Raw genomic sequence first — 27,786 nt, 5'->3', positions numbered from 1 at the left:
ATTTTCTGAGAATCCACACTCCACTTCCCACTCCATTGCATGGGATGTCGGTACGTACTTTCTGTGGCCCTCTGACATGGCATTGATACTTTGCTGTTGACATTCTGGCATTTAGTTTATTAAAATGTAGTGTGGTTTTAAAGCTAAATATTGCCGTGTGACTCACATGCTGAACCCTTCATTTAATTTCACTGCATAAAAAAAAATTCTAGCTTCCTGCCCCCCTTCCTTTTCTGTAACCAAAATTCCTTCCTTATAAGATAGTAGAGAAGAGAGCATCTAACCATCTCGAGATTTGGTCTCCTGAGAGGCAAAGAACTTTTTAAATGATAAACAGCTTTTAATTCATAGGCACCATGCTTTCTGGGAAACTATACATTGCATGTTTTTTCGAGGATGATGTCTCCTTCATATGGGTGAGCCAAGGAGTTTAGCTTACAGACTAAAGCAGAGGAACAACTGACAAATGTTCTCTAGTTTGAACATGTAGGGGTGACATTTTGCTCGGCTCAAGGTGCAACTGAAAAATCTGAAAAACATTTTCATGGGACAGCTCAAAGAACGTCACTTACCCAGCGCTTCTGTGAACTTTTTATATGCTCCAGGTCCAATCCTAAAACGATGTTATATGGGCTTTGTAACAGATGTAAGCCAGACTTGGAGAAGTGACAGAGACCTGTGGGCTTGTGTTTAAGGCCTCAAAGCCAGTTCCCTTCTTAGAAGTTCACTAATCACAGAAGGCAGTTTTAGCAAACAGACAAAGGAACAATCATGTATTTTGCAAATAGCAACTTGCAGCAACTGAATAGCATCTCTGTCCTTGAGTTGAAATTTCTGAATATTATTAATAGAAATATCAGCAAGAGATTATTTTTGTACTGCTTTTCTCTTAGAACTGCAACCATAGTCTCCGGAACCTTGGAAGCTCAGTTTGAATTATATCTCCTTATGTATACTATAAATAATTACAAACCCTTCATCCTCCTCTGAAAGGAGAAACTAAACTTGCCTGTCTTGTAATTCTAATTAAACCAGAAAGAAAGCAATATATTCTTGTTTAAAAATAGTACCAATCTTTCCATCTTTCTATTTCTTCAAGAGGAGAATGGTAGGCCAAGTTTCTTATCACTCTCCTGTAAGGTCACTCCTTTTTGAATTTATGAGGCAGATAGAAGAGCAGGTTTATCCAGTTGAGACTGGAGTTTCTCTTGCACATGTTTATACTTTTCCAGTACTGGTCTGATCACACTGGCCGAGGAGCCTGTCCTTATGCAGAAGTCAGGCTTTTTGTGCCAGTTGAGGTCTTGTGTGAATCTATCTGATTGGGGCCTGCAACTCATGTGAGCCCCTAGGTGATGCCGAGGGTCAGAGTTGAATGGCATCCACTTACGTGAATGAACTCAGAACCACAGATGTGGCAGGGACCTAGAAATTACCTGGTTGATCAACTCCCATTCTCTCCGAAACCTTTTTCAAATCTTATTTCATATACACAAATAAATACTAGTGTCTTTATTTCATTTAATTACCCTTGTACTGAATTCAGTTTTTTTCTGAGGCATGCGCCCTGACCTTTCCTCACAGTCCCACAGTCCCAGTAGCCTTTCCCCTAATTTTGCAACTGTTTTCAGTGTTTGTTTGCTCATGTTTCATGGGCAGAATGTTGGGTTTTGCTTTGTGATACTATCACGTCATAGTGAGAACAGCCCATATTAGTTTAGTGCCTTTATCGTAAGGATAGAGAGCTTGTTCTTGCCAGTAGAAACACACCCTCCCCATCATTTTTTACTATCTGGTACTAGCTTCATTATTATTGATGTTTTAATTTTATGAGCTTCAGTTATAACTTGGAAGGCCTGCATTTTTTTCTAGTTGGCCATTTCTGATACACCTAATTATCCAGCTCCTTGTACAGTGTATATTGTCTCACTAGTGTTAGCAATGACAGGATAAGGATATTTCCTTTATATTCCCTCATTCTCTCCCTTCTATTACCCAAATTTACATTTAACTTTGTACCTTGAAGTCTATGTATTCCACCGTGACTTTATTCATTTTAAGTGACAAATATATACTTCCTATTATAAAAGAAGAAATCATTTTACATCTTTCTCATTTATGCTTCCAAATTTAAATAGACATAATAATTATACATATTTAAGTCTATGGCACTTCCTTTCTGTTCTTCAACCATAACTCTCACATTTGTTTTAGTCCTAGTGCTACAGTCAAATAAACTCAGTGTTCCAATTCCGATCTTCTACTGTGTTTTACCTTCATTACTTAGGTGGCTGAAGTTTATCCTACTGCATTTTTTTCAAGAAGGACTCAGGAGTTCCGTATTCCCTGAATTCTCTCATGTTCAAAACTAGTCAAAATACTTAGCTTGATCCCTAGAAGACTTTGTAAGTATTGTTCCCTGTCTCCCAAAAGTCAGTGTATCTGGGAAATCTGAGGTCAGTGTTACGCTCCCCTTAGATTACTTTGTCCTTCAGGATGGTCATGTTAATCCTTTACACCTGAACAAGGATTCTAGGGTATATTTCCATGTTGATCATGGAAAAGATGAAGTCTGAGAAGTAGCAGGAGGTCAGATCATGTCAGTTATTTTATACCATCTAGAATAAAGGTTTTGATTAAGAAAATCATGGGAAGCCCTAGAGGGCTTGGAGCTGAGTTGTGACATCATCCAGCTGTGAAATTGAACACAGGTTCAGCGTTCTGAGGGCACATTCATCTAGGTCTGGATTCACACCAGGCTCAAACACAGGGGGTCTGATCTGCAATGCACGCAGGACCATAGGAGCTCTTCATTGTTGTCTTAAATACAGGAACACACTCAAAGAGCATAGCAACGGTGTTCTGCATTGCTTATTTTTAACTTTTATTTTGAAACAATTATAGGTCCACAAGAAATTGTTTAAAAAAATATACAAGGAGGTCTTGTGTACCCTTCGCCCAGTTTCTACCAGTGGTATCATCTTCCACAACTGGAGTGCAATATCAAAAATACAAAGCTCCTTTGATTTCCACCCAACTTTGTGCAGCCCCTGTGTTGATGAGTCATAGTTCATAGTATGGATGGTCCATCACAGTTTCTTTGACCATTGTTGGAAAACAGTGGCTTGTTTCCAGTTTGGGCAGTGATAAATAAAGCTGCTGTGAATATTTGTGTACATATTTTTGTGTGAATGTAAGTTCACATTTTTCTGGGTTAAATGCCCAAGATTACAACTGCTAACTTATACATCTAGTTTTATAAGAAACTGCTATACTGTTTTCCAGACATTTATTTGTCTGTTGTTTCCAAGGAATTTCCATTTCTTTTCAAGGTGTAGAGTTAATGCGTACAGAGCTGTTTGTAGTATTTTCATATTATCCTTTTAGTTTCTCCAGGATCTGTAGTGATCTCCCCGTTCCATTCCTGCTATTGATTTGTGTCTTTTCTCTTTTTTCACTCTTGCTAGAGATGTATCAATTTTACTGATTTATTTTAAGAATCAGCTTTTTCTTTCATTGATCTTCTCTATTGTTTTCCACTTCTCAATTTTGTTGATTTCTGCTTTTCTTTATTACTTCCTCCCTTCTGCTCAGTTGAGTTTATTTGCTCTTTTCTTTCCAGTTTCTTAAGGTAAAAATTTAGGTTACCTTGGTTCCTTTTCTCATTTCTAATGTACACATCAATAAAATTAATTTGCCTTTCAGCACTTCTTTAGTTGTGAGTCATGAATGTTTTCTATATTGTATTTTTTATGTTTATTCACTTCTATGTATTTTTTTTAAACAAAAAAACTGATTTTTTAAAAATTGAAGTATAGTTGATTTACAATGTTGTGTCAAGCTCTGCTGTACAGCAAACTGACTCAGTTATACACATGTATACATTCTCTTTTCATAGTCTTTTCCATTATGGTTTATCACAGGATATTGAGTACAGTTCCCTGTGCTCTACAGTGCTATTCATTAGGACCTTGTTGTTTATCTATTCTAAATGTAATAGTTTGCATCTACCAACCCCAAACTCCCAGTCCATCCCTCTCCCTCCCGCACCTTTGGCAACTACAAATCTGTTCTCTATGTCTATGAGTCTGTTTGTTTTGTACATAGGTTCATTTATGCCATATTTTAGATTCCACATATAAGTGATACCATACGGTACTTGTCTTTCTCTTTCTGACTTACTTCACTTAGTATGATAATCTCTAGATGCATCCATGTTGCTGCGAATGGCATTATTTCATTCTTTTTTTATGGCTGAGTATACACAATGGAATACTACTCAGCAGTTCTATGTATTTTTAAAATTTCCTTTGACATTTCTTCGTTGATCCATTGGTTATTTAGAACCATATTGTTTAGAACTGTATTGTTTAGTTTACAGGTTTTTGGAGATTCTCCAGTCATCCTTCCATTATTGATTTCGAGTTTGAATTCACTGTGGTCAGAGACTCTTCCTGTATTATTTCAATTCTTTTAAATTTGTTGAGACTTGTTACATGACCTAGGATATTCACTATCTTAATGAATATTCTGTGGGCACTTGTAAAAAAAAATGTTCTGCTGTTGTTGAGTGGAGTGCCCCAGATATGTCAGTTAGATTCTGTTGGTTGATTGTGTTGTCCATATCTTCAAATTCTTACTAATTTTCTGTCTAGTAGCTGTGTCAGTTGCTCAGAAGGTTGTGCTGAAGTCTGCATCTATAATTGTGGATTTTTCTATTTCTTCTGTAAAGATAGTTTTGCCAGATATATCAATTATGCAGTTGGCAGTTTTTTCTTTCAGCACTTGAAAAATATTTTGCCACTTCTTTCTGCTTCCATGGTTTCAGATGAGATACCTTGTCATTTGAATTGGTGTCCCCTACAGGTAATTTGCTATTTCTCACTGGTTGCTTTTAAAGTTTTTTTATTCATTTGTTTTTAGTTTCCAGAATTTTAATTATGATATACCTAGGCAAGCTTTTCTTGTCATTTTTTTTTTTTTGAGATTTTTTTTTTTAATATCCTTGTTGGAGTAAAATTGTTTTACATCACTGTGTTAGTTTCTGGTGTATAACAAAGTGAATCAGCTATATGTATACATATACCCTCCCCTCTAGGTGGTCACAAAGCACTGAGCAGATCTCCCTGTGCTATGTGGTTGCTTCCCACTAGCTATCTATTTTACATTTGGTAGTGTATATACGTCAATGATACTCTCTCACTTCATCCCAGCTTACCCTTCCCCCTCCCCATGTCCTCAAGTCCATTCTCTACGTCTGCGTCTTTGTTCCCGTCCTGCCCCTAGGTCCATCAGAACTATTTTTTTAAATTCCATATATATGTGTTAGCATATGGCATTTGTTTTTCTTTTTCTGATTTACTTCACTCTGTATGACAAACTCTAGGTCCATCCACCTCACTACAAATGACTCATTTTTGTTTCCTTTTATGACTGAATAATATTCCATTGTATATATGTGCCACATCTTCTTTATCCTTTCATCTGTTGATGGACATTTAGGATGCTTCTATGTCACGGCTATTGTAAATAGTGCTGCAATGAACATTGTGGTACATATCTCTTTTTCAATTATGGTTTTCTCTGGGTATATGCCCAGTAGTAAAATTACTGGGTCATATGGTAGTTCTATTTGTAGGTTTTTTAAGGAACCTTCATACTCTTCTTCATAGTGGTTGTATTAATTTACATTCCCACCAACAGTGCAAGACAGTTCCCTTTTCTCCACACACTCTTCAGCATTTATTGTTTGTAGATTTTTTGATGATGGGCATTCTGAGTGGTGTGAGGTGATTGCTCATTGTGGTTTTAATTTGCATTTCTCTAATGATTAGTGATGTTGAGCATCCTTTCATGTGTTTGTTGGCAATCTGTATATTTTCTTTGGAGAAAGGTCTGTTTAGGTCTTCCACTTATTTTAGTATTGGTTGTTTGTTTTTTTGATATTGAGCTGCACGAGCTGCTTGTATATGTTGGAGATTAATCCTTGGTCAGTTGCTTCATTTGCAAATATTTTCTCGCATTCTGAGGGTTGCCTTTTCATCTTGTTTATGGTTTCCTTTGCTGTGTAAAAGTTTTTAAGTTTCATTTGGTCCCATTGTTTATTTTTGTTTTTATTTCCATTTCTCTAGGAGGTGGGTCAAAAAAGATCTTTCTGTGATTTATGTCAAAGAGGGTTCTGACTATATTTTCCTCTAAGGGTTTTATAATATCTGGCCTTACAGTTAGATATTTAATCAATTTTGAGTTTATTTTTGTGTATGGTGTTAGGAAGTGTTTTAATTTCATTCTTTTAGATGTAGCTCTCCAGTTTTCCCAGCACCACTTATTGAAGAGGCTGTCTTTTCTCCATTGTATATACTTGCCTCCTTTATCAAAGATAAGGTGACCATATGTGTGTGGGTTTATCTCTGGGCTTTCTATCCTGTTCCATTTATCTATATTTCTGTTTTTTTTTTTTTGTCAGTACCATACTGTCTTGATTACTGTACCTTTGTAGTATAGTCTGAAGTCTGGGAGCCTGATTCTTCCAGCTCTGTTTTTCTTTCTCAAGATTGCTTTGGCAATTCGGGGTCTTTTGTGTTTCCATAAAGATTGTGAAATTTTTTTGGTCTAGTTCTGTGAAAAATGCCATTGGTAGTTTGAATCTGAAGGTTGCTTTGGGTAGTATAGTCATTTTCACAATGTTGATTCTTCCAATCCAAGAACATGGTATATCTCTCCATCTGTTGGTATCATCTTTAATTTCTTTCATCAATGTCTTATAGTTTTCTGCATACAGGTCTTTTGTCTCCTTAGGTTGGTTTATTCCTAGGTATTTTATTCTTTTTGTTGCAATGGTAAATGAGAGTGTTTCTTTAATTTCTCTTTCAGATTTTTCATCGTTAGTGTATAGGAATGCAAGAGACTTCTGCGCGTTAATTTTGTATCCTGCTACTTTACCAAATTCATTGATTAGCTCCAGTAGTTTTCTGGTAGTATCTTTAGGATTCTCTGTGTATAGTATCATGTCATCTGCAAAGAGGGACAGTTTTACTTCTTCTTTTCCAATTTGGATTCTTTTTATTTCTCTTTCATCTCTGATTGCTATGGAGACAAAAACTTCCAAATCTATGTTGAATAACAGTGGTGAGAGTGGGTACGCTTGTCTCTTTCCTGATCTTAGTGGAAATGGTTTCAGTTTTTCATCATTGAGAACGATGTTGGCTGTGGGTTTGTCATATATGACCTTTATTATGTTGAGGTAAGTTCCCTCTATGCCCACTTTCTGGAGGGTTCTTATCATAAATGGGTGTTGAATTTTGTCTAAAGCTTTTACTGCATCTATTGAGATGATTATATGGTTTTTCTCCTTCAATTTGTTAATATGTTGTACACATTGACTGATTTGTGGATATTGAAGAATTCTTACATTCCTGGGATAAAATCTACTTGAGCATGGTGTATGATCCTTTTAATGTGCTGGAGAATTCTGTTTGCTAGTATTTTGTTGAGGATTTTGGCATCTATATTCATCAGTGATGTTGACCTGTAATTTTCTTTTTGTGTGACACCTTTGTATGGTTTTGGTATCAGTGTGATGTTGGCCTCATAGAATGAGTTTGGGAGTGTTCTCCCTCTGCTATATTTTGAAAGAGTTTGAGAAGGATAGGTGTTAGCTCTTCTCTAAATGTTTGATAGAATTCACCTGTGAAGCCATCTGGTCCTGGACTTTTGTGTGCTGGAAGATTTTTAATCAGTTTCAATTTCAGTGCTTGTGATCAGTCTGTTCATATTTTCTGTTTCTTCCTGGTTCAGTCTCGGAAAATTATGCTTTTCTACGAATTTGTCCATTTCTTCTAGGCCATCCATTTTATTGGCATATAATTGCTTGTAGTAATCTCTCATGATCCTTTATATTTCTGCAGTGTCAGTTGTTACTTCTCTTTTTTCATTACTAATTCTGTTGATTTGAGTCTTCTCCCTTTTTTTCTTGATGAGTCTGGCTATTGTTTTATCAATTGTTTTTATCTTCTCAGTGATAAACTCCAGGAAGCACAGAGAGTCCCGTACAGGATAAATACAAGATGAAGCACAACAAGACACTTATTAATCAAACTATCAAAAATTCAATACAGGGCTGTCCTGGTAGTGCAGTGGTTGAAAGTCCGCCTACCGATGCAGGGGACATGGGTTCGTGCCCTGGTCTGGGAAGATCCCACATGCGGTGGAGCAGCTAGGCCCGTGACCCATGGCCGCTGAGCCTGCGCATCCAGAGCCTGTGCTCCACAATGGGAGAAGCCACAACAGTAAGAGGTCCGCACACCGAAAAAAAAAAAAATTCAATACAAAGAGAAAGAAAAGTATATTAAAAGCAGAAAGGGAAAAGCAACAAATAACATACAAGGGAATCCCCATAAGGTTAACAGCTGATCTTTCAGCAGAAACTCTCCAAGTCAGAAGGGAGTGGAGGGACATATTTAAAGTGATGAAAAGGAAAATCCTACAACCAAGATTATTCTACCCAGCAAGGATCTCATTCAGATTCAATGGAGAATTTAAAACCTTTACAGACAAGCAAAAGCTAAGAGAATTCAGCACCACGAAACCAACTTTACAACAAATGCTAAAGGAACTTCTCTAGGTAGGAAACACAAGAGGAGGAAAAGACCTACAATAACAAACCCAAAACAATTAAGAAAATGGTAATAGGAACATACATATTGATAATTACCTTAAATGTAAATGGATTAAATGCCCCAACTAAAGATATAGACTGGCTGAATGGATACAAAAACAAAGCTGTATATATGTTGTATGCAAGAGACCCACTTCAGACACATACAGACTGAAAGTGAGGGATGGAAAAAGATATTTCATGCAAATGAAAATCAAAAGAATGCTGGAGTAACAATGCTCGTATCAGACAACATAGACTTTAAAATAAAGACCATTACAAGGTAAAGACACTACATAATGATCAAGGGATCAATCCAAAAATATATAACAATTGTAAATATTTATGCACCCAATATATGAGCCCCTCAATACATAAGGCAAATGCTAATAGCCCTGAAAGGGGAAATCGACAGTAACATAATAATAGTAGGGGACTCTAACACCCCACTTTCAACAACGGACAGATCATCCAAAATGAAAATAAATAAGGAAACACAAGCTTTAAATAAAACATTACACAAGATGGACTTAATTGATATTTATTAGACATTCCATCTAAAATCAACAGAATACACTTTCTTCTCAAGTCTTCATGGAACATTCTCCAGGATAGATCATATCTTGGGTCACAAATGAAGCCTTGGTAAATTTAAGAAAATTGAAATTATATCAAGTATCTTTTCCAACCACAACACTATGAGACTAGATATCAATTACAGGGAAAAAAAACTGTATAAAATACAAACATATGGAAGCTAAACAATACACTACTAAATAACAAGTGATCAGTGAAGAAATCAGAGGAAATCAAAAAATACCTAGAAACAAATGGCAGTGAAATCACGATGACCCAAAACCTATCGGATGCAGCAAAAGCAGTTCCAAGAGGAAAGTTTATAGCAATACAATCCTACCTCAGGAAACAAGAAAAATCTCAAACAACATAACATTACACCTAAAGCAATTATAGAAAGAAGAACAAAAAAAACCCTTAAAGTTAGCAGAAGAAAAGAAATCATAAAAATCAGATCAGAAATAAATGAAGGAAACAACAGCAAAGATCAGTAAAACTAAAAGCTGGTTCTTTGAGAAGATAAGCTTTTCTTTTGATTTAGCCTGATTAGGACCTGTCCAGCTTCTTGGAAATGTAAACTTATGACTTTTCTGTGTTTGCGAAGTTGTCATCCATTATTTCTTCAAATACTCTCTCAGCCCCACTCATTTTCTCCTGTCTTTGTGGCATTACAAAGGCACAAAGTTTAGGCTTTATCTTAGTGCCCCATAGGTCCTTGAGTTTCTATTCATTATTTTTTTCTCTCTGTGTTCAGCTTGGGTGAATTCTACTGATCCATCTTCAGGTTTACTATTTCTGTCCTCTGTCATCTCCACTCTACTACTAGTCCTATCCAGCAAATTTAATTGTTTTTTGTCATCATATTTTTCAGTTCTACAATGTCATTTGGTTCTTTTCTACAAATTCTATATCTTGTTGAGATTTTTCTCTTTTACATTTGTTCCAAGACAATTTGTAATTGATTGTTGAATATGCTTTTTACCAATTCTTCTTTTAAATCCTTGTCATCACATTTTACAACCATGTTATCAATTAACTTAGCTTTAGTGCCCAGATCATCTCATTGCCCAACATCAGGTGTAGTCAAGACTCCCTGGACCTGAGTCATTATTTGACATATGAGGCAAGGAATGTATGACTATCACATTTGACAAAAGATGAGACTGAAGTTCAGAGTGGTGAAGTGATATGTTCCCCAAAACCCATCTAGTGGCAAAAATCATACTAATAGTTGTTATTGATTAATCAGTTCTCAGGCCCTGAATATGACTGTTACATGTCATCTTAAGAAAATCATTTCAGAGGTGGGAAAACTGCAGCGCTAGCAGTAGCCTTGTTGATACCACTACTATTCTCATTTTATAGAGGAGGAGGCCAAAGCTCAGAGAATAAGTAGTAGATTAAAACCCAGAGAGGCTGGCTCTAGAGCTTACCCTATACGCTGGGGCATCAATCTAATAATATCCCATAGATAACTCTTTTCCCCATAACCCATGCGTCAGTGGACATGCACTGACTGTTTCTGAGTGTATACATGTGAATGACACATATTTCCCTTGCCAACCTGCTCTCAGTTGAGCTTCTCTAATCGGGGAGAAATGACAATCTTTACTTCAATATTGTTTTCATTATAAATTCTAACGAGAATGAAGAAAAGCTTTCTGTGACCTTCCTTCCACCCACGGTATCAGGTCTTCCAAATGTGTTACTATGGGGCTTCTTGACCAGGGTCTGTGGATAGAGGTTTTTTTTTGGGGGGGGGGAATGCCATGTCTCTAAAATTGTAGAAGACAAATGACATCATTAATCTCACTAAGGTCTAACTGCAATTTAGCATTTCATTCCCTTTAAATATAGACAAAAGAAAAACAGAGTAGTATCAACAATGTCAGTGGTTTCACCACAATTGAAAGTAGGTATATTTTTACATCTGATGAGTTTTGTTACAAAGATCTCAACTACATAATTGCTACTTTGAAATTATCTGCCATTACTCAACACACCTCTAGATATTATGTTGTACACACATATATTGACTTTATACAAATTCTGAGATGATCACTTTATTTCAATAGAGTTAATTTCCATTGTAATGCCATGTATTTTGTTTTATGTGTTTAAACCCATTATTCTGAGAGGTGTCCCTAGGCTTTCCCAGACTAACAAAACTGGGTTCAGTGGAATGAATACAGTTAGTAGGAAAAATTCAGATTAAAAAATAAATCTCAATCTCTGTGAATTTACTGGTGTGATCATCTGAAAATCAGATTTTTCTGCCATATCTCTCTCAAGTGCCTGTTTCATCAGGAGCTTGTCAAATCATACATATTAATTCGATTTAATATTCTAAAATGTCTTATATTTTAAAAGTAGTATTTTATATTTTGAAAAAGAGAGAAGAAAGGATTAAAATAGTATGAACAAATAAAATTGGTTTTTATATAGACCTTAAGCTTAGTTTCTAGGAAATTTGCTTCGGTGCTTACAGTAAGTTTAGTGTGACAGATGAGTGGAGCATGAACTTGGAACCACATCATTTACTGGTCATTTATCTAGTAACATTTAACCTTTGTCTTCACCTTAGCATTTTGAGCTTCCATACCTCTGGATGGGACCAAGCCCATGACTGGTTGATGGTAAGACTGCAGAAACCCAAGTGTACTGCAGGGCATTTTAGGACAGGAGTGACCTTAGCACCATACAACTGCTATCAGCAGTGAAGATGGGAACCTGCAGAATGGTGGGGAATGCACTTGACCCAGTCCTGCTAATGGGGTCAGGAATGGATAAAAAGTCTGGTGACTGGGGCTTCCCTGGTGGCACAGTGGTTGAGAGTCCGCCTGCCGATGCAGGGGACGCGGGCTCGTGCCCCAATCTGAGAAGATCCCACATGCCACGGAGCGGCTAGGCCCGTGAGCCATGGCCGCTGAGCCTGCGCGTCCGGAACCTGTGCTCCGCAACGGGAGAGGCCACAACAGTGAGAGGCCCGCGTAACGCAAAAAAAAAAAAAAAAAAAGGTCTGGTGTCAGTCCAGAGTTCTTCCTACTTTTCATGTTGAGGATAAAAATGATTTGACCAGGGTCAACGAAGAGCTGTAGGATTGGTTTTGTTTGACCTTGGTGTTGGAGCCCTCTGAGGTTTCAGGAAACAAATACCCTAGAAACTTCTGACTTAGCAGTTACGTAGCGGCCACTAGCCAAAGCTCACCTACCATCGTTGTGAGCTGGGTAGTTGCCATGTTTGCTGAGCCCTGAATGGGGCTGAAGTGGACTGGAGTTCATCAGCCTACCTTTAATTTGGGATGAAGGTTACTGAGGTTGGGGGATAGGAAATGAAAAGCAAATAGAAAGCAGCCCTCTTTTCAAGAAAATATTCCTTTGCTCTGTGTTTAGATACTTCCCTTTACTCTGCTCCTCTCTCTGTATTTTTAGTCAAGGTGTGCCCTGTCCTTAGATCTGAGGTATGCTCAAATAATATGTCACCAATAATTAACAAAAGGTAAAGCTCAAATTATGTGTATCTCAATGTATTGGAACACACTCAAGGTGGATGTCGCTCTAGCTCATGTCCTATTTAAGAAGCTTTTTAATGATGAGCTTCACCTCTGTTTTGATGAAATGTGGACTCTTCTCTCTCTACCACCTCTTCCCAGACAGTCTTCTGTGGGCCTCTTCCCACCATGTTCTTGGAGGGTGGGAGAGAATCATCTTGCAGGATCTGTGTGCTGGGCTAATGCTGGAGATGTGCCACCTCCTTAGGGACTCTGGGTGCACACTGTGTACAGAGCCCTGATGGGGCTTGTTCATTCCATAATTTCTGTGGGACACGTTTGACCCAGAACAAATTTTTAGTAGTGCATCTTCTGGCATCTTGTGGGTATGTTCTGCAGAGCACACAATAGGAAACATCCTTCTCTATAAGTATCTGGGTTTACATCAGTCTTGTCCCATAATGAGGTGGGAAGAAGAGATGCAAATATTGGGGAGAAATTTACATTGTTAATCGGCATCCTGCTTGGAAATGTACATGTATTCACAATCCCATTTAATTCAGATAAGGAATTTGGGAAAGAAAGCCATATTATCTCCTTTCTCTCTCCTTCCCTTTTTGGGATCAGCATTGGCAATTTGGGTGATTTTGAAATCAGATCATTTTGACTGCAATATCACTAAGGCAAATTGGATGCAGGTTAAGTTATAATTATAACTTATAATCTGGACTGCACTTGTTCAGAGAGGCTGACACATCAACTCAGTCAAGCACTCTGATTCTTCCAATTCATATTTGGAGAAACATTGTCATATGTTTCATTAATAATCACTTACCAAATTGTCCTAAGATGCTCAAAAGCAGGGACCGGGTCTTATGGACATGCCTGGCATGGCAAGGTGCAGTCATTGTAGTGGCACAGTCAACTGTCCCTTCACACACACACTTGGATTGAAGCATTCATTGAGTCTCAGGTTTTACAAAGATAGATGCAACTAACAAGCTATCCATTGCATCTATCACTATGAATGTTGATCCCTTGCACAGCATCCTTTGGAGAAGGTTCTGTTCATCTCAGTAGGAAACACTCCATGGCAGGGAAATGTCATCCCCTGAAGCAGACGGCTGTGTGTTTCATTGATCTGGCTTCATGGGAGAAAACAACACTGGTTTTAAAGGCGAAACACCAGCATTTATGGTCCAGCTCGTCCACTAATTGCCTGCATAGTTTGAGGCAAGTTAATGTAGTATCTTTGAGCTTTGATGATTAGCCCAGAAAATCATCCCTGAAGTGAAAATTGTAGCAAGCACTTCCCAGTTGTCAGAGGATCAAATGATGCACACAGAGAACAGCTATGAAAAAACTGGTAAAGAGCATTTTCGAGGTAGATCGTAATTACTAAGATGAATTTGTGGGTGATCCTCATTAATATTCCCTCCATGTTAAAATTCCTTTCTTCTTAGCCATGCATGGCAAATAGATCTAATTTCACTGGCTACCTGAAACAGTGGTCTGGAAGTTTCTTAATCCACATCAATGGGAAAATTGTTACAAGCAATGGAAGTATTTAAAGAGACGGTAGAAGGTTTTCTATTAGGACAATTATAGAAAACAAGGTTAGATATCTAATGAAGTTCCTTTTCAGTTGACACTTGATTCTATGAAGGCAAAGACTGTATTCCATGAATGCAAAGAAAATCCCCAGGCAGCATTTGTGTCAGAGTGAAGGGATGCTGTCTCTCCCTGTGGAAAAATTTTCCACTATTCCTCTGATTAGCTGGTGCCCTTTCTCCCCTCAAGCTTCAGTGTGACCATCATTTCCACGCCGAAGCTTAAAATAAGACTGCAGGAAATTCAGCACTCTTTGGAAGATTCATGTTTTCCTGTGCCTGAGGTGTTCATTCTCAAAAAGTGTTTGATGCTACTGCAAAAATATTGTAGAAATCTGTCAAAGAAACATCTGAGTATGCAAGCATTAAGGTTTTGTTCTTCAGAATCTTCATCAACCAGTTGTGTCCAGCACTTTAATAGTGCCTGATGGTTGCATGTTTTAGTTTGCTAGCATGAGTGATTGGTAAACAAGATAGAGTTCACAAAGTTTAATGTTATTAAACTGCTTTCTAAACAGTCCCCTTATTTACAAGAAATTACTCTGGTCGGCACCCAGCATTTATTGTATAACCCACAGTGTTTAAAAATGGCTGTCATAGCCTCATCTGAAAAAAATGAACTGTCTGAAATATATTAAAGAGAATTCTTTTCTTTGATGTTCAGCTGTAGCTAAAAGAATGTTGAATCATGAATGTTTAAGAATGATTTTGGAACAATTATGGAAGTTGTCAAGACCAAACCTTACAAATTTTCCAAAGAGACCTTTCAATTTAGAAACACGATCTTGTTTCCTGTTTCCGCTCAGTTGCCCAATTATAAAGTTGTGGTCCTCTATATTCTCCGAGTTGCACAATGAGCTTCCTTCCTTGCAAGGTAGCCTTTATTTCCAGAGGTGATTCACACATCAGTGGAAATTGTCTTCCTCTCTCTGAATGTCATTCAGAAAGGGAGAGGGCTGGACCACATGGAGCCCCTGCAGCTCCAACATTCTCATGGTTTTTCCCAGTGATGCAGATAAACGCAGATCTTAGCTCAGAGCGGATAACAGAAACATCTACAGGCACTCACACAAGTAATTTTTGTTATTCCAGAGTTGGGTTAAAGTCTGATCAAGTTCTAATTTGTTTGTAAAAGATCTTGGGCTTTGGGGTAAAAGCCGAAGAGCTTTCCTGGTACAGCTCATCAGTGGTGACTGCTATTCATCCCAACACAGGCCCCAGGACAGTGTTGGGTGGTACCACCTCTCACAGCCCAGGCCCAGGGCTGAAGACAGATTTCCTGCATGGCCCTCTGAGTCAGATCCCATCCTGGAAATAGTCCCTCTACCACATCGCAATCCTCTCACATTCTCTGCCTCCCAAGGCTCAAAGCCCTCATTCTGTACTAACTGGGGCTCCAACGTCCTCTACTTGCACCATTAGAGGAGCAGCCAGACTGGCTTCCCTGTTCTCAGTCTTGGGCCCACAAATCTAACCTCTACTGAGTAACTGAAGTGATTTATATAAATTGAACATCTGACCATTTCCTCCTCCTGTTATATAAAAGCTCCAGGATTTCCCTTTTCCACAGAACCAAGGCCATGTTCTGGGCACGTGCCTGCAGCCTCTCGTGGTGTCCTTCATTCATCTAACTCTGCAGGGCCACCGCTTCTCCTACAGCCTTGCGACGAGAGTCAATAGAGAGGATGGTCAAAGCCTGAGAACTAATGTTATTTGTTAGTTTAATTTACCTATTGCTTTTTAAAAGAGCATATGTAATGAAACCTGAACACAATTATTGTCTGGCTACAAATGGAGCGGGAGTTGGTAGAATGAACCTGAGAATGTAGCTTCAAATCCAGACTTCCCCCACTTACTAGCTGTGCAGCTTCTGCCGAAACTCTTATCATCCCTAAGCCTGAGTTTTCACATCCACACAGTGGTGATGACACCAGCACCTACCTCCAGGGATGTTTGAGACTTCAGATGCACAAAACAGACAACAAATGTGGGTTCTCATGTTGCTATCACTTCTCTTCTCTTCTTTTATTTATGGTAAGGAATACAAGCCAGTGAAAGCCTTTGAAACTAAACATACATGTTATGAAGCTTCGAGCATCCTGATAGATACACCCTCAAAAGAAAAATGCATGAGTTATGTTGTTCATGATGGTTAGTCAAATTTTTTAGGAAAATGAACTTCCCTCACTACTAAATACCCATATCGGAAGCTTTTGCAGAAAATGCAGAGCTGTTCTGCATGGAAATACTCTTCTACTCATGATTAAAATTGAGACTGAATGATAAACTGTGGAAGTGAGAAGGCCATTCATTGGGCTGGGCTGGGCTGGGGTGCGGGAATGGACTAATACCCTCTGCCCCATGGCTGTCCATGGTTTTGAGGCAGCAAAGTGAAATGAGACACAGTGAGCCTCCAGGGTGTGAGCTCAGGTAAGAGCAGCCTGCTTAACCAGGACCCACAGATGACTTTTTTAGCATACAATTTTTTTTCCCTAAGAAGCTGCTATATCTAATCTACTGTTTATTGTGTTTGAACCATCTGCCTGTCACTCATGCAATATGAGAGAGACAGGGTATGTGCATGCACATGTGTGTGTGTAACTGTAGCCAGAAACTCTGCCAGCTGCCTTCCATCAGTCAGTCATTATAACTGAAGCTTCATGTCATCAGTTATATCATTCAACCTGTTCAAATTAAATTCTGCTAAAATGACATCATCATAATGGAGCTCAAGGAAGGAAAACAAGTATGAACAAAAGTTCTTGTGCTTGCCTCACGTCACGTAAGATGCTGTTCTTCATTCACACACACAGCCCCAAAGTCAAGACGACATTTCTGTGGCCGGCCGTGCATCTGGGGGGTTCCAGCTACCCGAGAAAATTCTCGGGACTCCACCTCTGGTGAGTGCCCACTGAGATGACAATAAACCCTCACCATAAATGAGCCATGAGAGCCACTTGGCAGGGCGATATTCTTCTATCACTGAAGTCTCAGAATCCATGAGGGGACAACACACTTCTGGGCCTGGAGGGACTGAATGGGGAGGTGGGCCTCAGGGAAGTTTGGGAGAACTCACTCCAGTAAAGAACTGGAGGAGCAGATGGGAAGTGCAGTGGGTGTTTGGTTCCTCACCAGCCAAGATGTCACTCTTTTTGAGATCAGAATCCAGAGTAAGAACTTTCTAGATTTCTGGAACTTGGCAACTTCTCCAGCTTCATTGGCAGTTGTATATGTACTGATGAGATACAGTTGTTATCTGTAGTGAGTTAGCTACCTGGCTTCTTCCTCTCTGATATGCTCAGTGGTTTATTTTGCCCTCAGTATCCCCAGAATGTACTTTCCCTTTATCTCTTTCATGTACTCTCCTATTTATCCTTCAAAGTCTGGTTAACACTGTGATTCTGTGTAATATCTTTTGTTTAAACGTCCTCATCCTTCCCTAGAACATGCTGGGTTTTCTTCCAGAGCCCTAATTCCTTTCTATATTTACTCCTTTAAAAACTTACTGCACTGGATTGGATGCTTTTAATGTTCTTCCCCTTCTTGTGGCAACCATCTCCCTGCAAATACCTCGCCCCCCAAGGTAGGATGCTCACAACCCTTGGTGGAAACCTGGAGGAAAGTGACTAACTTAGATCACCACTGACATCACATCACCTTCAACCCTCAGGACCAAACAGTCCCCGAGGGAGGTACAAAAATGCATTTTGATTAAGATATGAAGGTTGAGATTTAGAAAATAGAAATATGCAAAAATCACAACTATGTATAACCCAATCACCCGAGAAGAACATCACTGCAATATCTATAGCTAACTAGATAATATCTTGAAATATCAACCATGATGTCCTGTTCTTTCCTTTCTGTGTATCATCCTTCCCTGGTGGTTCAGGGCAGCAAGAGGCTTTATGTACCATCATGGAGAGAGGGTTGGGAACAGTTGAGACATTGGGCCAAATGCTTGTCTTTTACTCCCAGAGTTGATTCTTAAAGCGTAGATCTGAAATCTACAGTTCTCAGTGACAGACAAATGGGCTTCTTGAGAGATAGTTTTTTATTTTTATTTTTCAAAAAAATTTAAAATGAAGTATAGTTGATTTACAATGTTGTGAGAATTTCTGCGGTACAGCAAAGTGGTCCAAGAAGTTAAAGGTTTAAAAGACTTTTTCTAAAGAAGCTATCCCATGAATGAGAAAATGAATATAGTAGGATGCAAACGAAGTTTTTCCTTTACCTGTCTTATAATATCTGCATATTGCAACTTTTATAACTTGCATAAAAAAGAAACACACATAAGCTGAAAAGTATAACAATGTAATGAACACAAATAAACCCACCACTGGACACAATAAATAGCACATCACTCACACCATGCCTTTGTATAGGTACCCCTCCCTTACGGACCTGCTGCCTGCAGCACAGTTAGGCATTCTTTCTCCACTTCCATTGTGTTGCTCTGAAGAAAGAATGTATCACATGTCTCTTTTACTACACAGGTGGCAGCGGGTAGAAGAATACTACCCACTTAGCTCCACTGTAACTGGGTGGGGGAACCTGTGGGGTTTTGTTGGTATTTGGCTGGAGTAGGGCAGATACTGTCAAAAAAGTTTTCTATTGTTAAGCCACTGTCTTAGTCAGCTCAAGCTTCTATAACAGAATACCATAGACTGGGTGGATTAAACAACAAACATTTATTTCTCTCAGTTCTAGAGGCTAGAGGTTCAAGATCAATGTGCTGGCAGATTTGGTACATGGTGAGGGCTCACTTCCTGGCCTGCAGACAACCACCTTCCCAGTGTGTCCTCACATGGAGCAGAAAGGGGTCAACTGTCTCCTGTGTTATAAGAGCACTAATCCCATTTCTGAAGGCTCCATTTTCAAGACCAAATCACCTCTCTAAAGCTCTGCCTCCTAATACCATTGCATTGGCGATTATGGCTTCCACATATGAATTTAGCCGGGGCACATTCAGTCCACAGCAGCCACCCATTTTCTGGTCCCTTGACAAAAGAAAACAGACATTTTGAGGAGCTTTGTTTTTGGTGTGTGCCCATTGGCAGTTCCAGATTGAAGGCTCCTACTGTTCTCCATCTAGGAGATGTTAGAGACAAGAAGAACTTGCCATCTGGGCCCCTCAAAGGCAAGCTCTATTGCCGAATGTTCTTTCCTGCACATGAGTCATTCATCACTGTTTCTTTATATATCTGGTAACTTTTTGTTGAAAACTAGATATGGTAGTTAATATATTATAGTAAGCCTGAACACTAAGAATCCCTCACAATATTTGTTGTTGTTTCTTGTTTGTTGACTTGGCTGATGAGTTCAGTGAAGCTGACTACCCACAGTGTGCAGGGGTTAATGCTGCTCCTTGAGCTGAAACCTTAGCCATGGGCATGGTCTCTGAACTGAGATGACAGTGGTTTAGCTGGGCTCTGGTCCCTGACTCACCACTAAGTGTCTGGCTGGCCTGCCTCTATTGTCTTGTGTTCACCTATTAGCCTCCACTAATTGCTAGCTGACTACTACATTGTTTTCAACACATCCTGGGGTACAACTTTTTTTTCCACAGGCTGATCCAATTAAAATTGGGCTCTTTGCAGGGACAGGGTGTTCACAGTTCCCAAAGCTTGTTTCAATGCCTGGAGGGCAATTCTTTTTCTGGATTTCTTTGCTAAATATCTAGCTGGACTACCATTTCACCTGATGCTGCTAGCATCATGCATCTCCAGCCTCCTCTTAATTGCTCACCACTAAGATCTCTGTTGTTTTTGACAATATCCATAGGCATGAACTTCCTCACACACTATCCCAAATAAAGTCAGTCCCTGTAGGGAATGCTGCAGAGCTCTCTGTTCTTACAGCCTGCCTCTTCTCCTGAGAAGACCTCTGTGCCAGTGAACTGGGCCAGAGGCAGGAGTGGCCCACTTCTCCTGGAGTGATGCCTCTGATCTTTTCAAGTTGCCCCTCCCAACACAAAGCTTCCACCCTATAAGTAAGAAGAACTGAAGGAGATCCGGGCCTGGTATTGTTAGACCATTGCACTTGGATAGATCTGCAACCCTGAAAGTGCGGATGGTGGATAAAGAGAGCTCTCATTCTCTTGGCCACACCCACCTGGAAGGAAGCTTCTACACCCAGAAGCTCAGGGAGATGATGGAGGCCAGGAGACAACTGTATCTCTAGGCAAGAAGCTGGGGGAGTGGGACCCCTGTCTCCCTGGTCACTCCATGTGGACTTCAGTAGTTGTGGCACACGGGCTCAGTAGTTGTGGCTCACAGGCTCTAGAATGTAGGCTCAGTAGTTGTGGTGCACAGGCTTAGTTGCTCCACAGCATGTGGGATCTTCCCACACCAGGGCTCGAACCCATGCCCCCTGCATTGGCAGGTGGATTCTTAACCACTGTGCCACCAGGGAAGCCCCTGCCTTTGTTTTCTTTTAATTTTGCTGACATCTTCTTTTTATGCCTTCTATAATTCTATCATTTCTCTCTCAGCATATGAATTTTATTTTAGATGATGAAGATGATGATGGTTATTGTTAGTTGCCTTAGCATTTGCAATGTACATTTACAATTTACCTATAACACATGGGTAGTGCAGGTACTTTATAACAGAAGATTCCTATTTCCTCCTTACTGTCTTTTATAACATTATCACTAATTTCATTTATCCATAAGCTATAACAAGCTAGTATTATTCTTTTGAGCAAACTGCTTTCTTTTAGACCAATTAAGAATACAAAATTTTTAAAAATTATTTTACCATGATTTCTTCCCTTCCTAATGCTCTTTCTTTCTTTACGTAGATACAAGTTTCTGACCTTTATGATTTTCCTTCTCTCTGAAGAACTTCTTTTAACATATCCTATAAGGTGGGTCTATGTGACAAATTCCCTCAATTTTTGCTTGATCAAGTCTTTATTTTTTCTTCCCTTTGTTTCTTCAAGAAAGTGTGTAGACACCTCTAGCTCTGGACCTTGGATTTTTTTTTTTTTTTTTTTTTAATGGTACGTGTTGCCTTTCACTGTTGTGGTCTCTCCCGTTGTGGAGCACAGGCTCCGGACGCGCAGGCTCAGCGGCCATGGCTCACGGGCCCAGCCGCTCTGTGGCATGTGCGATCTTCCCGGACCGGGGCATGAACCCGTGTTCCCTGCATTGGCAGGTGGACTCTCAACCACTGCACCACCAGGGAAGCCCTGGACCCTGGATTTTTAAGTGTCAAGTCAGTTCACCCTGGGTCTCCGGCTATTCATCACTTGCAGTTTAAGTACCGGTTCCAGCTGTGACCTTCTGCTTGACGTAAGCTGTGATTCTTGATAACCACTTCTTTCCACTTTTCCAGGCAATTAGGCCTGTGATGGATGAGGAAGTGTTAGCAATGTTCAGTTTGTTTTTTTTTTGTTTGTTATTGTATAGGCCTGAGTGTTAACTTCTAAGCTCATTACATGTCAGACTGGAAACTGGAATTCCATATATTACTTCTTAATTTTTATGTGTTAAAGTATAGAATCATTATCTTTTGTGATTTTTTTATTCTTTAAAAATTAAAATGTCCTTGTTTATCTCATATGTTGATATTTTTCCTTTAAAAAATTTAGAACTGTTCCATATTTTTTCATATTCAATTCCAAAACAATCTGGATGATACATATTAGGAGAGATTTATTTAAAAAATTGATTTTAATTATAAAGTGAAAATATAATTTGGGAAGCAGCTATGGAAATACTTTAAGTATTTCTTTCAACATTACTTTTATGGCAATATGTTGATGAGGTTCATGCTTAGAATTTCATTAAAACCACAGCAAAATTTGGGAAGTTTGAAAAGGCATCATTCCTCCCTCTTACCTAAAAGTTCTCTTCTATTACTGCCCACAACTCTGTGCAACCTTCCCAATTCTTACCTTCTACATGTTGCTGGTGGTTGTGTCTGTCTGTGACTTTCACTCTCTGTGGCTAGTATGGAAATTAATGGGCATTTAAACACTTATAAATTCCCAGTGTTAAACTGAATGCTTTTGATATTGCCAAATGTCTGCAGACTGTTATTAGACATATTAATTTCTCTCTGAATATCTCCTTTCTTCTTAAAAGTTCCATCACATCGTCACAGTTTGAGGTCTCATTACAGTGACAGAGAACTTGTCTCAATGTGTTTGCTCAAGATATTTAACCTAATTAACTTGCATTTTCTTTGGTTACAATGACCAGTTACTAAAAACTACAGTAAAAGTCCCCCAAACATATCCAAAGTGTTTGTGAAATGATTGAGATAACTGTACTGCTCATTTGTTTTCTGATTCAGTTATTCTGACCATTCAAACAGACCACATGGGCAACTGATCTTCCTCCTTCCTAATCAGTTCGAAATGAGATGGAATGAAGTACATTATTCTCTGAAAATAATTTTGTTTGTTCATTTCAGCCTTTTAAAAAGACATAGGAAAGAGGCGTCAGCATCATTGGTGGTTCATACCACATTGTTCCCCTGCTTTAGACTCCTTTCTCCCAAAGCCATCCACACACAAAGGCAGACACAGGCCTGTACTGTAGGGTTTTGGCAAGCTCTGGCGCAACTAGCCTGGTTTCCTCAGTTATAATCTAATGCATTGTGAGGAATAAATGAGATGACATGGGCACAGTTACAGAGGTGGCCCCACAGTCTCCTGTGTTTCTTTTCCATATGACTGCCAGGCACTCATCCTTGTGCTCATTTGTTATTTAGGGAATATCTAAAATGTTTCACGTGCTCAGAGAATAGACCCAATTTCTTTTGATATGAGCAAGGTCCATAAGGTTTAATATGGCAAAGGAAAACTGCATTATGGACTGTAAACTGAAAGCCTGTGCTTTGACAACTATCAAGCCTAAGAGTGAGAATGAGGCCACTGGACTGGGTGATTGAATTTCAAATTATGGCTGAATCGTTTACTGGCTGTGTATACTTGAGAAAATTTCTTAATCTCTTTAGATTCAATTTTGTTACTTATAAATTGAATTAATTTTCCTTCCCATCTTTTATCTAAAATTATATAAAAACATTTCTGGAACTGGCATAGTACCCAGCTCATGCTAAACACTCAAAATATTGGTCTTGTTATTATCAAATTGTTAATAGAAGCAATTATAATAATCATCATAATTTTTTCCAGTAATATATAAGAGAATGGGAATTACTAATCAAACTTTCTTCTCTGAAGGATTAGACCAACAATTTTATATTTTATCAAACTACAATACTTGTAAAATGAAGATAAATTAATCATAGGGATCCAAATTCAGCAGAAATATATTAAAATGTAGATTCTAACATAAAGGCTAGAATCACATCATTGTAAGATACATAAGGAGACAGCACATTCTTTTCATTTAAAACAATCCATAATATTTGCTAGAAAACTTTGACAAACTTAAATTTGTACTTCTGAATAAAAAGTTGGCAAGAATTGATTCAAAACAATACTTGGCTTTTGAGCTTATAGTAGAAGTATCCATAGACTGGGAATTGGAACAAACCGGTTTTTAGTCTGTTTATGTCTGACTTTTGTCAAGCTACGTAAATTTTGATGATTTGTATTCTTTAACCTTTTGTGAAGACAAATTTTTCTCTATTTGCTGCACAGAAAAGCTTTGGATAAACAAAGGAGAAAGCAAGTTACAGTTTGTCCTTGGACTCTGCTGTGAGGCACAGAACAGAATTTCGAAGCTGCAATTATTATTTCAGGTCATATTCTAAAATATCCTAAAGGACAATAACAGAATGGTAATCTGAGACCAAAAAGAACAAAGGACTTTCCCTACAGAGTCTTACTTTCCAGTCCTCATACTGAATTATATTAATCATTCTATCTTCAAGGTCACTGATTCTTTCTTCAGCCTCCTCAAATATGCTATCTAACCTCTCTAGTTAAGTTTTGATTTCAGTTCTTGTACTTTTCAGCTCTGGAATTTGTATTTGGTTCCTGTTTATCATTTCTCTTTATTGATATTCTCAATTTGTTCCAACATCACTCTCTTGATTTTCTTTAATTTTTTGGTCAATAGTTGTCTTTAGCCCTTTGAACATATTTTAAGACAGTTGATTTAAAAGTCTGTGTCTAGTAAATCTAATGTTTGTGCTTCTTCAGGGACTGTTTGTGTTAATTTCTTTTTTTCCTGTGAATGGGCCATACTTTCCAGTTTCTTTGTACACCTTATAATTTTTGACAAAATTTGAGTGTGTTGCATATTATAAGGTAGCAACTCTGGAAAACATGTTCTCCCCCTTCCACAGGGTTTGCTGTTGTTGATTGTTTAAGTTATAGTCTCTCATGTGTTTAGTGACTTTTCCAAAATATTTTTTGCTAAGATTATATTCCTTGTTGTATGTGGTCACTGAAGTCCCTGTTCTGTTATCTTTAGTAGTCAGCAGTGACTTGGTAGAGAGTTAATGAAACGCTTGGAGTCTAAAAGAAAAAAAAATTTTCTCCCAATCTCAGATTGGCTCTGAGCTGGACACTCCTTCAATGCTGAGCCAAGCCATGTATATCCCTACATTAGCCTTCACTTCCTGCCTGCATGGAGCCCAGAGGGTAGACAGAAGTACATGCCTAAGGTCTACTCAGTTCTTTTCTGATCATGCATCCAGCCCTGAGCATGTGTGTTTCACTTCAGACTTCCCAATATTCATTCTTGATTCCTTTGTTCCCCCAGAGAGTCCTCCTCATCAGCCTCCTGTTTCCTAGGCTTCTGGTAATTTCTGCTGCTTGACGCACCCACTATCTTTGCCCCTGATACTTATGGGTACTATATGTCTTAAAGGCTTTCATTAGATGACACCTGAAAAACCACTCCAGCCCAAGACCCTGGGGCATAGGGGGAACTAGGGGGGTAAACTAATGCACCACAATATGCTATAACTGAGACTTAGATGCCTCTTTCTTCTTTAAGCTCTCCCTTAGTGGTTGTAAGGTTTTCTTTGGATCTCAGAGTTCTGTAAGAGTTGATTCTGTCAGCTTTTTGGCAGCTTCATTGCTGCTTCAGGGGAGGGATTGATTCTTGGAGCTTCCTACTCTACTATTTACATGATATCATTTCCTCTTCACTTTCAAGGACTAGTGTATTACTGGAAAATCTGATTCTTTAATAAATCTAATTCATGAAATAACAGTTAATGTGAGTTCCCAGACCCAATTTATACACATTTCATACTTTTCTATCAAGTGAAGCAGAATATGTAAAGCTATAATTTATGCATTAATTGAAATTTTGAGCAGGTCAGAACCTTAGAATCCATCTTGCTGAAATCAGATTACTTACAAGATGTGGAAACTAAGAGCTGACAGGAAAGTAAATCATCTCTTGATACTTTGGATGCTGGTACTAATAGTCATTTCCCTTCTCTTGTGGCATAATGTTCTCTGCCAACCACACAAGTAGTATATAACACAGACCATGAGAAAAATATGTGGCAGCCTTTGTCTTTTTTGAATATATGGAGGAAAACTAGGGGCAATAATGATGAGAAGATAGAGGAAAAATCATTTATGTACCTCAGAAGCCATGAGATCCAACCAAACCTGTAATGAAAATAGCCTAAATGAAGACAACAATAGAAGCTTTTAAAAGAATTATTAAGTTGTTCATCTTGGTTTTCCAAAATGGCATAATGTCACAGTTGGCGGAAATCTCTTTTATTTTACTCTTTGAAGAATGGATGTATGGCTTTTATATTGTCTGTGGTGGCAACAAATCATTACCTTAAAATAATGATTTGGAACTAATAAATTTATTTACTAAGTAATGGCTACAGCATCATAAAAAGAAAGTTATTATGTAAAAGACAAAAGAAGTCCCCCCAGGCTGCTTAAATGTGGTATAATGAATAATTATTAACATGTCATTCAAAAGAACATACTTGTAAACAGCTGTTACAACCTATAGAGCTACCTCCATTTGGAGTTCCTAATTATCTTCTAACAACCATTAAAAAAGGAGGTGGAGATGCTTATGTAGATTTAGTGACAAAAATACGTGGACTTGTAAAGAGTGATTCTGATAAAGTAACAAAGATAATATCTGGAACTGATGATAGAAACTAAGCCTATGTTCTATTTATATTTCTAAGTTTGGTTGGCTTCTTCATTTATGTTCTCATTCATCTATTAAATGTTTAGTAAGCACCGTACTGGGGATTTCAAATTCAAGAATAAGTTCGATGTCATTTTTGTCCAAGGCTGCCCACAGAATAAACAACTGCAATCAATAAGTGTGTCTTCAAACCAAAGGTGATGTGCTAAATTGCCTGTTGTTGACTGGGCCTCATTACCCTCTCCTTCTGCCTTCCAAAACAAAACTGGGAATTGCACCACCCAATATTTCCTTCGACCTGTGGCTCTGCACTTGAGAGCACCAATGAAAGGCACTCCCCTAAGGTGTGAACAGAGAGGTCATTATTCTCCAGGGGCCAACTTGCAGGGGCAGGTGTCCTCCCAGCACATTCTCAAGGGCCATGTGCTTTGCTATTGTTGTCCAAGGAAGGTGGTGGGAGTTCTCTATATGTTGGAATCCTACAGGTTCCCAGTGAACTCCTGAGAACCAATCACTTTCACTTTCACTTTGACCTTCACTCTCCCAGCTCTCCACTTGAACCCTAATCTCTATTCTGAATCAACAGGGATGATGCATTTCTGTTTCTAAACCACCTCTTATTTAAAGAGATTGTTAATTTAACAAAATGGCTAACTGTGCTTGGGAGATCCAGAGAAGGAACGACAAATGTGACATTTGATCTAGACTTTGAAGAGTTTCTAGAAAGAGAAGAGAAGTGGATAATGGCTCCAGATGGTAGAGACTGTGTGTGAAATTCATGGCCTCTCAAAAGAGCAAGGGGTTTTGAGTGACTGAAGAAAAGTGTGCAAGGGCATCCTGGAGAAACAGGCTGCAAAGCTGAGCTTGCCCAAGATCATAAAGTATCTCAAGTGCTAAGAAAGGCAGTTGAGGTCTTTCCTTGGGAACACATGATCAGAAATGCATTTTGAAGACTTTGCAATTGTTCATGTTCAGGTGTGTTGGTTACAAGAATTAGCAAAATTAGAATATATTTTTCCCAGTTAAATTTGAATTTCAATTAAAAGAATAATTTTTTATTAAAAGTATATCCCATTCAACATCGATAACACTAGAAATTGTTTGTTGTTTACCTAAAATTCAAATATAACTGGGCGTCCTGCCAACTTTTTACATAATTAGTGCCTTTATGTGGCCTGGATTCCCCAAAACCAGGGATAACAGATTCTTCAATTGTTTGCTGTAGTTATAGATCATGTTGATCGGTCGTCTTTTGGCTTTGAAATTGTTTCTCCGTGGACCTCAAGTCAAGAAAAAAAAAAGATGGATTCATTGTTTGCCTTAGTTTGTTTCGGTTGCTAACAGATTACTATAGATTGAGTGGTTTATAAACAATAAACATTTACTT

The sequence above is a fragment of the Phocoena sinus genome, chromosome 9 (genome assembly GCF_008692025.1).
Source record: "Phocoena sinus isolate mPhoSin1 chromosome 9, mPhoSin1.pri, whole genome shotgun sequence".
Lineage (NCBI taxonomy): Eukaryota > Metazoa > Chordata > Mammalia > Artiodactyla > Phocoenidae > Phocoena > Phocoena sinus.
The sequence above is the reverse complement of the archived record's forward strand: the minus strand, read 5'-3'. Positions refer to the sequence as shown.